Source organism: Bos grunniens, chromosome 7, assembly GCF_055505025.1.
Source record: "Bos grunniens cultivar Pamir isolate PY7600 chromosome 7, Bosgru_T2T1.0, whole genome shotgun sequence".
In the NCBI taxonomy this organism is placed as follows: Eukaryota; Metazoa; Chordata; class Mammalia; order Artiodactyla; family Bovidae; genus Bos; species Bos grunniens.
The window spans coordinates 102,974,586-102,989,910 of record NC_141171.1 but is presented as its reverse complement, the minus strand read 5'-3'; the positions used below and the strand labels follow the sequence as shown (position 1 = coordinate 102,989,910).

General features: G+C 38.0%; 1 long non-coding RNA gene across 4 annotated transcripts in view; it reads right to left on the bottom strand.

Annotated features, from left to right (window-relative positions):
* Positions 1–15,325, bottom strand: part of LOC147370065 (uncharacterized) — a 169,423-nt gene that overhangs the window by 52,146 nt on the left and 101,952 nt on the right. The window contains exon 4 of one of the 4 annotated variants that reach the window (XR_015168370.1): positions 6,229–9,077. The exons of the other annotated variants lie outside the window; for them this stretch is intronic. This is a non-coding gene — a long non-coding RNA (uncharacterized LOC147370065). Of the gene's footprint in view, positions 1–6,228; positions 9,078–15,325 lie in introns of those variants that run through there. 4 annotated transcript variants of the gene reach the window in all.

The window sequence follows — 15,325 nt, the reverse complement described above, 5'->3', positions numbered from 1 at the left end:
ACTCAACATGTGGTGCGTGTCGTGCTAGGTTCTGCCGAACTAAAAATGAATTAAGCTGTGTTAGCTCCAAGAAGCCCTATGCTTAGTGGAAAAGCTTACAGGTACATAAGCAGTTGCTCCACTTTCGTACAGATGGGGTTTCACAGGGCAAACCTCCTGCCATCTCATTCTACCACACTCCATCCTAGAACACAATGTTCTCCAAAGCAGGCAGTGAGCACTCAACACGTGTTGACTGATGCTAATGCAGACCTGTTCACAGAATGCTTTGGTTTGAAGCACTGTATTAATTAATTTCTTTTCAAATTGGAGTAGATTTTACACATGCTGGGGTTTCCTAGTTCTTCAGGTTTAAGGGATGGTGAAAGACACCACTGCCATCTTCCAGAAGAAATATCTAAGAAGTTGATGAGTGAGGCTTAATATGTATTTATATAATATTATACAAACTTTTAAAAGTACTTGAGGTAGAAAAAATGTTTTAAAAGACATGTACAAAAATTTAAAAAATTAATATCTCTGGGTGGTAGGACCATGAGAGATTTGTTGATATCCTTACACTTTTAAATGTTTCAAATACTTCTTAATGAGTGTGCATGTAAAAGAGATAAACACACAGAGGAACTCTAATAGCAGAAAGGAAACAGATGAGTGGGTTGAGTCGTTCAGTCGTGTCTGACTCATTGTGACCCCACAGACTGTACAGCCCAGGGAATTCTCCAGGCCAGAATACTGGAGTGGGTAGGCTTTCCCTTCTCCAGGGGATCTTCCCAACCAAGGGATTGAACTCAGGTCTCCCGCACTGCAGGTAGTTTCTTTACCAACTGAGCTATCAGGGAAGCCAGGGGACCCAGGATTATGAAATTATGGGGACCTAGGATGAAAAGAAATTATGTAATTATGAAAAGCAGTAAGGGTTCTAGGTATTTGAGAGATGCATACTGAAGAATAAGATCAACCACAGAAGGGATTAGAATGATACAGATATTAAAGATACAGATATCGATATTATAGTATCTAGCTACATTTATATTTGGGGCAACTCACAGCTCCAGTTTTGTTACTGAGAAAGTGCATTGTCCAGTGGAGTGAATAAAGTATAATGATTTTAGCCTATCTGTCCATAATTTTAAATAAAAATATGGAAATTAATCTTATTGCAACATTTTACAAAATAATGTATGGATTATCCTTAAACATACCAGTCTTGTTAAGGTTTCACAATAGAAAAAAAAATCAATGAACCATATACATACACAACCTTGATTTACTAACGAAGTAATGGATTTTGTAAATTTAAGACCTTTGTTTTTAAATATAAGAATCAGGATAAATACAGAATTAATGAACCAAATTAATTTTTAATTGTTATTACTTTAAACACTTCTCCCCCCCCAAAAATCAATAGATAATAGATACATAAATTGGCAGAACTCTATCATTTTATTCTTTGATTTCCCCTAATGGATACAAAGTTTATTCCTCTGAATACCCAAAATATCAAATTGCTATCTTAATCATATAACTTGCACATTCTCTCCTTTAATATAGATATTTATTTAGGTATTTTATTATACTTCTCAGGCTGTTAGTTTGTGAGTTCATTATTTGTGTCTTACTCACTTTATATCCCTTGAGAGCAGAACTAAATTATTTTTAAGACTGGCATTATAAAAGTGTAATAAATTGAAGCGTGCCCCTAAAGTTCTGAGAATATTTTGCGGACTCAATCAACATTTATTACTTCAATAAAAAAATATTTTTTGCATTTTGTGGAATTAGATTGTGTAAATGACCCAAATGCATTTCAAAGCTACTTGTCATATGATCGGCTGTCAATCTTTTATCTATTATAAATCTTTCTGAATGATTACTATGCCTTTTTACTCTGCAACTATTACTCTCATCAGCCTTCTGCACATTCAGGATGGGAATGTGGAGAAACCTCATGGGGACGGTCTCCTGTTTCACCACACTGATAAGTTCTATAGTGAAGACTCTTTCTTAGATTTTGTTGAGTTGCAGTTTTCTTTTTAATAATGACACAGCCAATCCATCAAAATAATGTTACACCAAATCAGATTTCATATATATTTTTCTGCTTAAAGTAGAAAACTCTCAAGTTGCTTAGTGAAGTGCTAAATGCTTTATATTGACAGACTACCGCTGTTCAGCAATCTATATTTGCAGCCTGCCAAAACGAAAGCCATAGTTGGGTCTTCTTTGTTGTTCACAGTATTTTAAATTACAAATGATGTTGATTTTAATCATCTTTGCTCAATTCACTCACAAAGCTGGATGCTGCACAAGTCAGCTCTCAGATTCGGTATAAAATACATTTTATTGAGCTTAGCACTTGCATAGCATTTTATACCTTCAAAATACTTTGTAAACATTAACTAGTCAATCCTCACCAAGAAAGAAAGAAAAAAAAAAAAAGATGTACTATGTAAAACTTGATGTACTTGTGAGGTCTGTGTAAAATAGATCTTAGGAAAAGAGTTTTCCTATAGATTAAATTTGAAGGCAAGATGTTTATCTAGTTGTTTTATTTTCAGCCAAAATAATATATTTCAGGATGTAATTGTCAGTTCTCCATTTTCCATTGTAACAGAGAATATAACTCCAATTTCAGTAATCATGGGAATTAAAGTTTTAATATTATTAGTGACCAATAGAATTTATTGTACACAAGCAAGTCTTAAAATAGTGACTAGTGCTTTTCATACTATACAAAGCAAACGTTTTGTGATAAGTCGATAAGATTCAACCAGTCTCACAGAAGTGACATGTACGTTACTGATTTTCCTTCATGTCCTATATGTAGTAGCTACTTCACTTGGTAAAGATGCAGGTAAGATGAGCTCGCCCCAAATAAATGAGTCCCCGAGTTCACATTAAACATATGAAAATATATAGTAAAGCAGGAGTCAACCTAACATTTTATTTTAAAAGTATATTGTAAATTTGGGGGGCTTCCCTCGTGGCTTAGAGGGTAAAGTGTCTGCCGGCAATGCGGGAAATCGGGTTCAATCCCTGAGTTGGGAAGATCCCCTGGAGAAGGAAGTAGCAACCCACTCCAGTGTTCTTGCCTGGAGAATCCCAGGGATGGTGGAGCTTGGTGGGCTGCCGTCTATGGGGTCGCACAGAGTCGGACATGACTGAAGCGACTTAGCAGCAGCAGCATAGCTCAGAAACTGAAAGTTGTACATGAAATTATGTTTAAAACGGCCCGAATTGTATGTATTTTCAACAATTAAAAAATCAGATGCAACATACTATGCTGCTGCTGCTAAGTCACGTCAGTCGTGTCCGACTCTGTGTGACCCTGTAGACGGCAGCCCACCAGGCTCCCCCGTCCCTGGGATTCTCCAGGCAAGAACACTGGAGTGGGTTGCCATTTCCTTCTCCAATGTATGAAAGTGAAAAGTGAAAGTGAAGTTGCTCAGTTGTGTCTGACTCTTAGCAACCCCATGGACTGCAGCCCACCAGGCTCCTCCATCCATGGGATTTTCCAGGCAAGAGTACTGGAGTGGGGTGCCATTGCCTTCTCCGGCAACATACTATAGTCACAATTAAAAGCTAAATGTCTAAAACCTTAGATTTCAATGAGGAAATACTGCAGATTTAGCGATTTCTTGAGAATCACATTTCTAAATTCTTTGACAGTTCTTCATCCAGGATGGACAAGTTAGGTACTGAAACTTAAAATAAGCTAGATAAAATTTCAATTTAAAATCTGTGGGTAAACCAAACGATCTCACAATCTTCAATCTCCTCTCTTCTATGTGAGAATCATAAGATTTATTTCTGATAAACCTATGGAAACATTATACATATCCATCAGAGTTGATTAACATATTTAGGGCAATCTTCAAAAATGCAAAGCAAACCTCTTAACCACATGATAATGTAAAGGAATTTTACATTGGATTTTATATCTAATTGAAACTTCCAGTAGTATTAGCAACATCTGAATCTTGCTCAAACACCACTGCAAAAACTTTGATTTCAAAGCTGGGATTTTTGATCAAGCAAAGATTCAGGAGACTGCCACTCCAACCATAAAAAAGTAGGTCTAAAAATTTTAATATTTAAGTTCAAGAGAATATTAGCATTCCAGAAACGAATGTGTTTTAATGGATTCATTACATGATCTCTAAAGGCAAATATTTTCAAATCATTTTAAAGAAATTTCATGTATACATTTTAATTCCTAAATCACTAGTTTAATCTTTCCTTCCAAATGTCAACCCATATCATATGACAAGTCTTTACCCTCTACTCCAGGAAGACATTAAACAGGTATGGCAACAAACTTAGAAATAAAAAGAGAATAAATGACCACTTTGGATGTGGTTCCTGTAGCCCCAAGAAGTACTCTTTGCCTAAAAAGTAAATAAATAAGATACCCTTCCCCTTTTCTCAAGTGTTGAAATTCTACAAATAATAAGCATTCTTAGAAAAAGCAACGCTTTAAGCTATGAAATTCTAAACCTTCCAAATAGCATCATTTACTTGACAAATTCTGGCTGATATCAGCCTAGTGATTTTCTAAACAACGTATAAAAATTGACCACTATTGAAGGCTGCGTATTCAAAGCCTGACCAGGTCTCATACAACTGGCTATGGTTACTACATGGTTTCTATTTTATATTTTCCACATACACCTTGATGGAAGATTGTCTTTGACACAATAAAATGTGAAACAGCAGGAAAATATAAGCCAAAGGAGTAATCGATTTTAACAACTCACTCTCAGGAAAATTTTCTTCAAATTAAACCTAAATCTCTACATCAATGGCTAAGTACATTTAAGGCCATCCTCTGTTGTTCTAGAGTCTGACTGATTTCTTTTTTGTTAAGGTGAAGACCTTATATTTTCAAAGTGCTTCTCAACCACATTTACTAGTTTTTCTTCACAAATATGCCTGAAGTTTAATACTTTTTTTTTTCTTTAAACAGATCCTGATTGATATTGCAGCACAGAGATATTAAGAGGCATGTTCAAGGATACACAGCAAATTAAAAACCCAGCAGGGGATGGGGTCAGAACACCTCAGTTTCCAAGCCGCTGCTTCCCCAAGTGATCTGTTGGGACTCTCATGGCATGATGAATTAAGCAAGAGAAAGAAACTTACAAAAGAAAATAAAAAATATTAAAATTGCAAATTCTTTTTTCACATATGGATTCTAAAGACCCCATGATATGATGCTTGCCATCAAGCTTCTAAGTACCTTAATAGACTCATTAATCTACCCCCTTTCTGCCTTTATGTGTTCTCACTCATTTACACCAGGATATGAAACATTAGGAAGGAGGTCCTAGATCTCATGGTTGAAATGAGCATGTCCTGTCACCTAATCTCTGAGGATCATAAATGTGGAATTTTTCAGAGGAATGTTTGAGCACCTCTGCTCAACTTCTCTTTCCTAACTCCATCCTTCCCATCAATCCTGAAGACAGAGATGAAGAAAAGAGAAAAAAGATGAAAGACTTGAAAATTTGAGACTCAAAGATCAGAGCAATGAATTTGGAGATCAAGAGCTCTTGAACTTGTACCTAAATCATGAGTGGATGTTCTGCGATAGAAAGTATAAAGAGACAGAAAAACAGAAAACAGAGCTCTTAGTAACCCCTACATAAATGGGGGGTTTAGTTTGTTTGTTTGTTTGCTTTTTTATTATGGATAAGATTCAAACTGAAAACTTCCCTAATATGGGGAAAAAAAAAAAAACAGTCACCCAAGTTCAGGAGGCACATAGAATTCAATACAGGATAAACCCAAGGAGGAACAGGCCAAAACACAAATTTATGAGACTGACAAAAGTTAAATACAAAGAAAAAATATTAAAAGGTTATCAGGTGATTTTTCAGCAAAAATTTTTCTTAAGAGAGAGGTATGACATGCCTAAAGCTATGAAAGGGAAATATTAACAACCAAGAATATTCTAACCAGCAAGGTTCTCATTCAGATTTGATGGAGAAATCAAAAGCTTCCCAGATAACCAAAAGCTAAGAGAATTTACCACCACCAAACCAGTCTTAGAACAAATGCTAAAAGAACTTATCTAGACAGGGGAAAAAAGAGACCACAACTACAAACAAGAAAATCACAAATGGGAAAGCTCAGTGGTAAAGGCAAACACACAATAAGGGAGGAGAACAGCCACAAATAATACAGCATCAAACCAGGAACTGTGAGAGGAGGACAGGACAAATGCAGGGTATTTGAAATGCATTTAATTTTAACAGTTCAACAAATTAAAACAATCATGTATTTATACAGACAGCTATATCAATCAGATCAGATCAGATCAGTTGCTCAGTCGTGTCCGACTCTTTGCGACCCCATGAATCGCAGCACGCCAGGCCTCCCTGTTCATCACCAACTCCCGGAGCTCACTCAGACTCACGTCCATCGAGTCAGTGATGCCATCCAGCCATCTCATCCTCTGTCGTCCTCTTCTCCTCCTGCCCACAATCCCTCCCAGCATCAGAGGCTTTTCCAATGAGTCAACTCTTCGTATGAGGTGGCCAAAGTATTGGAGTTTCAGCTTTAGCATCATTCCTTCCAAAGAAATCCCGGGGCTGATCTCCTTCAGAATGGACTGGTTGGATCTCCTTGCAGTTCAAGGGACTCTCAAGAGTCTTCTCCAACACCACAGTTCAAAAGCATCAATTCTTCGGTGCTCAGCCTTCTTCACAGTCCAACTCTCACATCCATACATGACCACAGGAAAAACCATAGCCTTGACTAGATGAATCTTTGTTGGCAAAGTAATGTCTCTGCTTTTGAATATGCTATCTAGGTTGGTCGTAACTTTCCTTCCAAGGAGTAAGCGTCTTTTAATTTCATGGCTGCAGTCACCATCTGCAGTGATTTTGGAGCCCAGAAAAATAAAGTCTGACACTGTTTCCACTGTTTCCCCATCTATTTCCCATCAAGTGGTGGGACCGGATGCCATGATCTTCGTTTTCTGAATGTTGAGCTTTAAGCCAACTTTTTCACTCTCCACTTTCACTTTCATTAAGAGGCTTTTGAGTTCCTCTTCACTTTCTGCCATAAGGGTGGTGTCATCTGCATATCTGAGGTTATTGATATTTCTCCTGGCAATCTTGATTCCAGTTTGTGTTTCTTCCAGTCCAGCGTTTCTCATGATGTACTCTGCATATAAGTTGAATAAGCAGGGTGACAATATACAGCCTTGACGAACTCCTTTTCCTATTTGGAACCAGTCTGTTGTTCCATGTCCAGTTCTAACTATTGCTTCCTGACCTGCATACAAATTTCTCAAGAGGCAGATCAGGTGGTCTGGTATTCCCATCTCTTTCAGAATTTTCCACAGTTTATTGTGATCCACACAGTCAAAGGCTTTGGCATAGTCAATAAAGCAGAAATAGATGTTTTTCTGGAACTCTCTTGCTTTTTCTATGATCCAGCGGATGTTGGCAATTAGATCTCTGGTTCCTCTGCCTTTTCTAAAACCAGCTTGAACATCAGGAAGTTCACGGTTCACATATTGCTGAAGCCTGGCTTGGAGAATATTGAGCATTACTCTACCAGCGTGTGGGATGAGTGCAATTGTGCGGTAGTTTGAGCATTCTTTGCCATTGCCTTTCTTTGGGATTGGAATGAAAACTGACCTTTTCCAGTCCTGTGGCCACTACTGAGTTTTCCACATTTGCTGGCATATTGAGTGCAGCACTTTCATAGCATCATCTTTCAGGATTTGGAATAGCTCAACTGGAATTCCATCACCTCCACTAGCTTTGTTCGTAGTGATGCTTTCTAAGGCCCACTTGACTTCACATTCCAGGATGTCTGGCTCTAGGTCAGTGATCACACCATTGTGATTATCTGGGTCGTGAAGATCTTTTTTGTACAGTTCTTCTGTGTATTCTTGCCATCTCTTCTTAATATGTTCTGCTTCTGTTAGGTCCATACTATTTCTGTCCTTTATCGAGCCCATCTTTGCATGAAATATTCCTTTGGTATCTCTGATTTTCTTGAAGAGATCCCTAGTCTTTCCCATTCTGTTGTTTTCCTCTATTTCTTTGCATTGATCACTGAAGAAGGCTTTCTTATCTCTTCTTGCTATTCTTTGGAACTCTGCATTCAGATGTTTATATCTTTCCTTTTCTCCTTTGCTTTTCACTTCTCTTCTTTTCACAGCTATTTATAAGGCCTCCCCAGATGGCCATTTTGCTTTTTTGCATTTCTTTTCTATGGGAATGGTCTTGATCCCTGTCTCCTGTACAATGTCACGAACCTCATTCCATAGTTCATCAGGCACTCTATCTATCAGATCTAGGCCCTTAAATCTATTTCTCACTTCCACTGTATAATCATCAGGGATTTGATTTAGGTCATACCTGAATGGTCTAGTGGTTTTCCCTACTTTCTTCAATTTAAGTCTGAATTTGTCAATAAGGAGTTCATGGTCTGAGCCACAGTCAGCTCCTGGTCTTGTTTTTGCTGACTATATAGAACTTCTCCATCTTTGGCTGCAAAGAATATAATCAATCTGATTTCAGTGTTGACCATCTGGTGATGTCCATGTATAGAGTCTTCTCTTGTGTTGTTGGAAGAGGGTGTTTGTTATGACCAGTGCATTTTCTTGGCAAAACTCTATTAGTCTTTGCCCTGCTTCATTAGCGCATGGCAAATGTAAGCCAAAAATATATGATATTTTGGCTACTGTTGCTGTTCCTGCTGTTGTTTACTAGCTAAGTTGTGTCTGACTCTTTGTGACCCCATGGACTGCAGTAGGCCAGGCTCTTCTACTTTCTCCCAGAGTTTGCTCAAATTCTTATCCATTGAGCCGGTGATGCTACCTAACCATTTCATCCTCTGTGGCCCCCTTATCCTTCTGACTTCAATCGTCCCTAGCATCAGGGTGTTTTCCAAAAACTCTGCTCTTAGCATCAGGAGGCCAAAGTATTGGAGCTTCAGCATCATTCTTTCCAATGAATATTCAGGATTGATTTCCTTTAGGATTGACTGGTTTGATCTCCCTGAAGTCCAAGGGACTCAAGAGTCTTCTCCAACACCACAGTTCAAAAGCATCAATTCTAAAAAAAAAAAAAAAAAAAGGCATCAATTTTTCGGCGCTCAATCTTCTTTATGGTCCAACTCTTATATCCATACATGACTACTGGAAAAGCCACAGCTTTGACTACACAGACCTCTGTTGGCAAAGTGATATCTCTGCTTTTTAATAGGCTCTCTAGGTTTATCATAGCTTTCCTTCCTAGAAGCAAGCATCTTTTAATTCCATGGCTGCAGTCACCATCTGCAGTGATTTTGGAGCACAAGAAAAAATCTGTCATTGCTTCTACTTTTCCCCATTCTATTTGTCATGAAGCGATGGAGCCAAATGCCATGATCTTGGTTTTTTGAATGCTGAGTTTTAAGCCAGCTTTTTCACTCTGCTCTTTCACTCTCAAGAGGCTCTTTAGTTTCTTTTAACTTTCTGACAGAGTGGTATCATCAGCATATCAGAGGCTGTTGATATTTCTCCCAGAAATCTTGACTTCAGCTTGTGATTCATCCAGCCCAGCATTTCACATTATGTACTCTGAATATAAGTTAAATAAGCAGGGTGACGATTCACAGCCTTGTCATACTCATTTCTCAATTTTGAACCAGTCAACTGTTCAATGTCCAGTTCTAACTGTTGCTTCTTGACCTGCATACAGGTTTCTCAGGAGACAAGTAAGGTGGCCCGGTACTCCCATCAATTTAAGAATTTTCCAGTTTGTTGTGATTCTCACAGTCAAAGGCTTTAGCATAGTCAATGAAACTGAAATAAGAAGTTTTCTGAGAATTCCCTTGCTTTCTCCATGACCAATGAATGTTGACAATTTGATCTCTGGTTCCTCTGCCCTTTTGAAACCCAGCTTGTACCCTGGTATTTCTCAGTTCAAGTACCTCTACAGCCTACCTTGAAGAATTTTGAGCATAACTTTGCTAGACTGTGAAATAAACACAGTTGTGTGCTAGTTTGAACATTCTTTGACATTGTCCTTCTTTGAGATTGGAATGAAAACTGACCTTTTCCAGTCTTGTGGCCACTGCTGAGTTTTCTAAATTTACCGACATATTGAGTACAACACTTTAACAGCAGGATCTTTTAGGATTTTAAATTGCTCAGCTGTAATTTTTTCATCTCCACTAGTTTTGCATGTATAAATGCTTCCTAAGACCCACTTGACTTCACAATCCAGAATATCCGGCTCTAAGTGAGTGATCACCTCATCAAGGATTTATGTGTGTGTGTGTGTGTATCTATTATATCTCCTTCACAAATCACAGTCTTGTCGTGGTGAAGGGGCTTGCCTCAATAAAGCCATGACCCATGCTGGGCAGAACCACCCAAGATGGACAAGTCAAAGTGAAAAGTTCTGATAATACGTGGTCCACTGGAGAAGCAAATGGCAATCCACTCCAGTATTCTTGCCAGGAGAATCCCATAGACAGAGGAGCCTGGCGGGCTACAGTCCATAGAGTCACAGGGAGTCAGACACGACTGAAGCAACTGAGCACGTATGCACACTAGGAAAAATGCAGCTGCTGGGCCAAAGTGAAAACCTTGTTCAGTTGTGGGTTAGTCTCTTGGCAAAAGTAAAGTCTTCTGCTATAAAGTGCAATGTTGCACAGGAACCTGGAGTGTTAGGTCCATGAATCAAGGCCAATTGGACGTGGTCAAGCAGGAGATGGCAAGAGTAAACACTGAAATTTTAGGCATCAGTGAACAAAATGGATGGGAATGGGAAAATTTATTTCAGATGACATTATATCTATGACTGTGGGCAAGAATCCCTTAGAAGAAATAGTGTAGCCCTTCTAGTCAACAAATGCAGAAACCAAAATGCAGTACTTGGGTGCAATCTCAAGAATGACAGACTGATCTCAGTTCATTTCCAAGGCAAACCATTCAACATCAGAGTAATCCAATCTATGCCCCAACCACCGATGTTGAAAAAGGTGATGTTGATCGGTTCTATGAAGCTCTACAACACCTTGTAGAGTTAACACTAAAAAAAAGATGTCCTTTTCATCATAGGGGATTGGAATGCAAAAGTAGGAAGTCAAGAGATTCCCAGAAAAACATGAAAGTGACTTGAAGTAAAAAATGAAGCAGAGTAAAAAGCAAACAGATTTCCAACAACCCAAGAGACAATTCTACATGTGGACATCATCACATGGTTAATATCGAAATTAGATTGACTATATTCTTTGCAGTCACAGATGGGGAAGATCCATAGTCAGTAAAAACAAGATCTGGAGCTGACTGTGGCTCAGATCATGAGCTCCTTATTGCAAAATTCAGGCTTAAATTGAAGAAAGTAGGGAAAATCACGAGGCCATTCAGGTATGACCTTAATCAAATCCCTTATGATTATACAGTGTAGGTGATGAATAGATTCAAGGGAATAGATGTGGTAGACAGAGTGCCTGAATAACTAGGGACAGAGTTTCATAACATTGTATAGGAAGCATTGACTAAAGCCATCCCAAAGAAAAAGAAACACAAGAAAGCAAAGTGGTTGCTAAGGAGGCTTTACAGGTAGCTGAAGAAAGAAGAAAAGCAAAAGGCAAGGGAGGAAGGGAAAGACATACCCACATGAATGCAGAGTTCCAGAGAACAGCAAGGAGAGATAAGAAAGCCTTCTTAAATGAATAATGCGAAGAAATAGAGGGAAACAATAGAATGGGAAAGACTAGATATGCACACAAAAAAGAAAAATGAATCCAAACACAACAATTAGGTTGTTATCAAATCATAAGATAGGAAAACAAAAGAGGAAGGGAAGAAAAAAGGCCCACAAAAATCCAAAACAATTAAGAATATAGCAGTAAAAACACACATATCAATAATTACTTTAAATATAAACAGATTAGAGACTCCAACAGAATGACACAAACTGACGCAATGGGTACAAAAACTAGACCCATATATATGCTTTTTCTAAAGGAAAATTTAGGAAAACTGAAATCATATCAAACATCTTTTCTAACCGCAATGCTATGAGATTAGAAAAAAATTACAGGAAAAAATACAAAAAACGCAAACACATGGAGGATAAATAATGTCACTAAATGTCCAATGGATAACTGAAGAAATCAAATAGGAAATAAAAAATACCTAGAGACAAACGACAATGGAAACATGACAATCTGAAACCTATAGGATGCTGCAAAAGCAGTTCTGAGAGGGAAGTTTATAGCAATACATTCTTGCCTTAAGAGGCAAGAAAAGTCTCAAATAAACAAACTACCCTTCCATCTAAGGCTTCCCAGGTGGCTCTATGGTAAAGAATCTTCCTGACAATTCAGTAGACTCATGAGATGCAGGATTGAGTCCTGGGTCAGGAAAACCTCCCGGAGGAGGAAATGGCAACGCACTCCGGTAACCTTGCTGGGATAATCCAAAGGACAGAGGAGCCTTGTGGGCTACAGTCCCTGAGATTGCAAGAGTCAGACACAACTAAGCAACTGAACAACAAAGGACTGAATAGGCTTCTTTCAAGCAAAAAAAAAAAAAAAAGGTGAAACAGCAAGTCTTTACGAAAAAATGATTTATGTTTATGATTTAAGTTTTTTTTCATAGTGATAAGCATCCAAGCAAGTTTATGGTAATTTATTTTTAAAGCTAGTTTAATGGCAATATAACAGCCAGAATTAACTTCTGATGTCTAGCTCCTAAATTTGTTTCATTATTGTAATGATTTTCTAAGTAATTCTAATCAGGGATAGTCATTAATCAGAAAAGTCTAAAAACATTACGGTCGTTTACCAATGAGGACCAATAAAGGGTTAATATCCAAACCATACAAACAGCTCATAGAACTCAACGCCAAAACCCAAACAAACCCAATGCAAAAAAAAAAAATGGGCAGAAGACCTAAATAGACAGTTTTCCAAAGAAGAAACACACATGGCTAACAAGCACATAAACAGATGCTCAACATGGCTAGTTATTAGAGAAGTGAGATATCACTTCATACCTGTTATAATGCCTATCATGAAAAAGTCTGCAAATAACAAATATAATAGGAGAGGATGTGGAGAAAAGAGAACCCTTCTACACTGTTGGTGGGAATGTAAATTGGTATAGTCACTACTGAAAACCTAACAGAGATTCCTTAAAAAAACTAAAAACAGAACTACAATATGATCTAGCAATTCCACTCCTGGGTATACATCCAGAGAAAAAAATGAATGCACTAACACAAAAAGATACATGCACCCTAATGCTCACAGAGCATTATTTACAATAGTCAGGACAGGAGGGCAAGCCATCAACAAAAAATTGGTTTAGAGAGATATGGTATATATACAAAGAAAGGCGGTGCCAAAGAATGTTCTAACTAACCGCACAGTTGCACTCATTTCACAAGCTAGCAAAGTAACGCTCAGAATTCTCCAAGCTAAGCTTCAACAGTACATGAACTGAGAACTTCCAGATGTTCAGGCTGGACTTAGAAAAGGCAGAGGAATCAGAGATCAAATTGCCAACATCTGTTGGATCACAGGAAAAGCAAGAGAATTCCAGAAAAAAAAAAAAAAAAACATGTACTTCTGCTTCATTGACTATGCTAAAACTTTTGACTGTGTAGATCACAACAAACTGTGGAAAATTCTTAAAGATATGAGGATATCAGACTATCCACCTGCCTCCTGAGAAACCTGTGTGCACGTCAAAGAGCAACAGTTAGAACCATATACAGAACAACAGGCTGCTTCAGTATTGGGAAAGGAGTACGTCAAGGCTGCATATTGTCACCCTGTTTATTTAACTTATATGCAGATTATATCATGCAAAATGCCAGGCTGGATGAAGCACAAGCTGGAATCAAGATTGCCAGGAGAAATATCAACAACCTCAGATAGGCAGATGACACCACCCTTATGGCAGAAAGTGAAGAGGAACTAAAGAGCCTCTTAATGAAGGTGAAAGAGGAGACTGAAAAAACTGGCTGAAAACTCAACATTCAGAAACGAATATCATGGTATCCAGTCCCATCACTTCATAGATGGGGAAACAATGGAAACAGTGAGAGACTATTTTCTTGGGCCCCGAATCACTACAGATGGTGACTGCAGCCATGAAATTAAAAGACGCTTACTCCTTGGAAGAAAAGCTATGACACACCTAGACAGAGTATAAAAAGTAGAGACATTGCTTTGCCTACAAAGGTCCATATGGTTAAAGCTATGGTTTCTCCAGTAGTCATGTATGGATGTGAGTTGGACTATAAAGAAGGTTGTACGCTGAAGAACTGATGCTTTTGAACTGTGGTGTTGGAGAAGACTCTTGAGTCCCTTGGACTTCAAGGAGATCAAACCAGTCAATCCTAAAGGAAATCAATCCTGAATATTCATTGGAAAGAATGATACTGAAGCTCCAATACTTTGGCCTCCTGATGCGAAGAGCTGACTCATCTGAAAAGACCCTGTGCTGGGAAAGATTGAGGGCAGGAGGAGAAGGGGACAACAGAGGTTGAGATGGTTGGATGGCATCACTGACTCAATGGACATGAGTTTGAGCAAGCTCTAGGAGTTGGTGAAGCACAGGGAGGCCTGGCATGCTGCAGTTCATGAGGTTGCAGAGAGTCAGACACAACTGAGTGACTTAAAAACACCAACAAATATATACAACGGAATGTTAGTCATAAAAAATGGAACACTGTCATTTGCAGCAGCAAGAATAGACTCAGAGAATATTGTGCTTAGTGAAATACGTCAGACAGAGGAAGACAAATGCTGTATCATATAACCTGCATGCAAAATCTAAAAAAATAATACAAACAAATGTATGTGTGAAACAAAAATAGACTTAAGATATGGAAAACAAACCTGAGGTTACCAAAGGGGGGAGGAGTAGGGAGAGATAGATTAGGGGCATGGAATTAACAGACACAGACAAATATATATATATATATATAAGATAAATCAGCAACAAAGATACACTGGGTGCTATATAAGTGTAGCCCCAGTAATTATGCTCATTATCTTGTAATAATAGAGTATATGCCAAAATACTGAATCACTGTTCTATATACTTGAAACTAATGTAGCATTGTACATCACCTATACCTCAATTTAAAAACAAAAATTTAAAAAGTTAAGGTTTACATAGATTTTCAGGTACTAGACTTTTTCTAAACTTTTAAAAAAAGAAAGAACAGAAATTCTAATTCCTGACATTTGAAATGTACTAATTTAAGAAGACTTTAATTTTAAAGACTCTATTTTAGAAGCATGGGTAAAATAAAATGTCTAAAACTTGCTGTTGCTTGATATGCATTTGGAG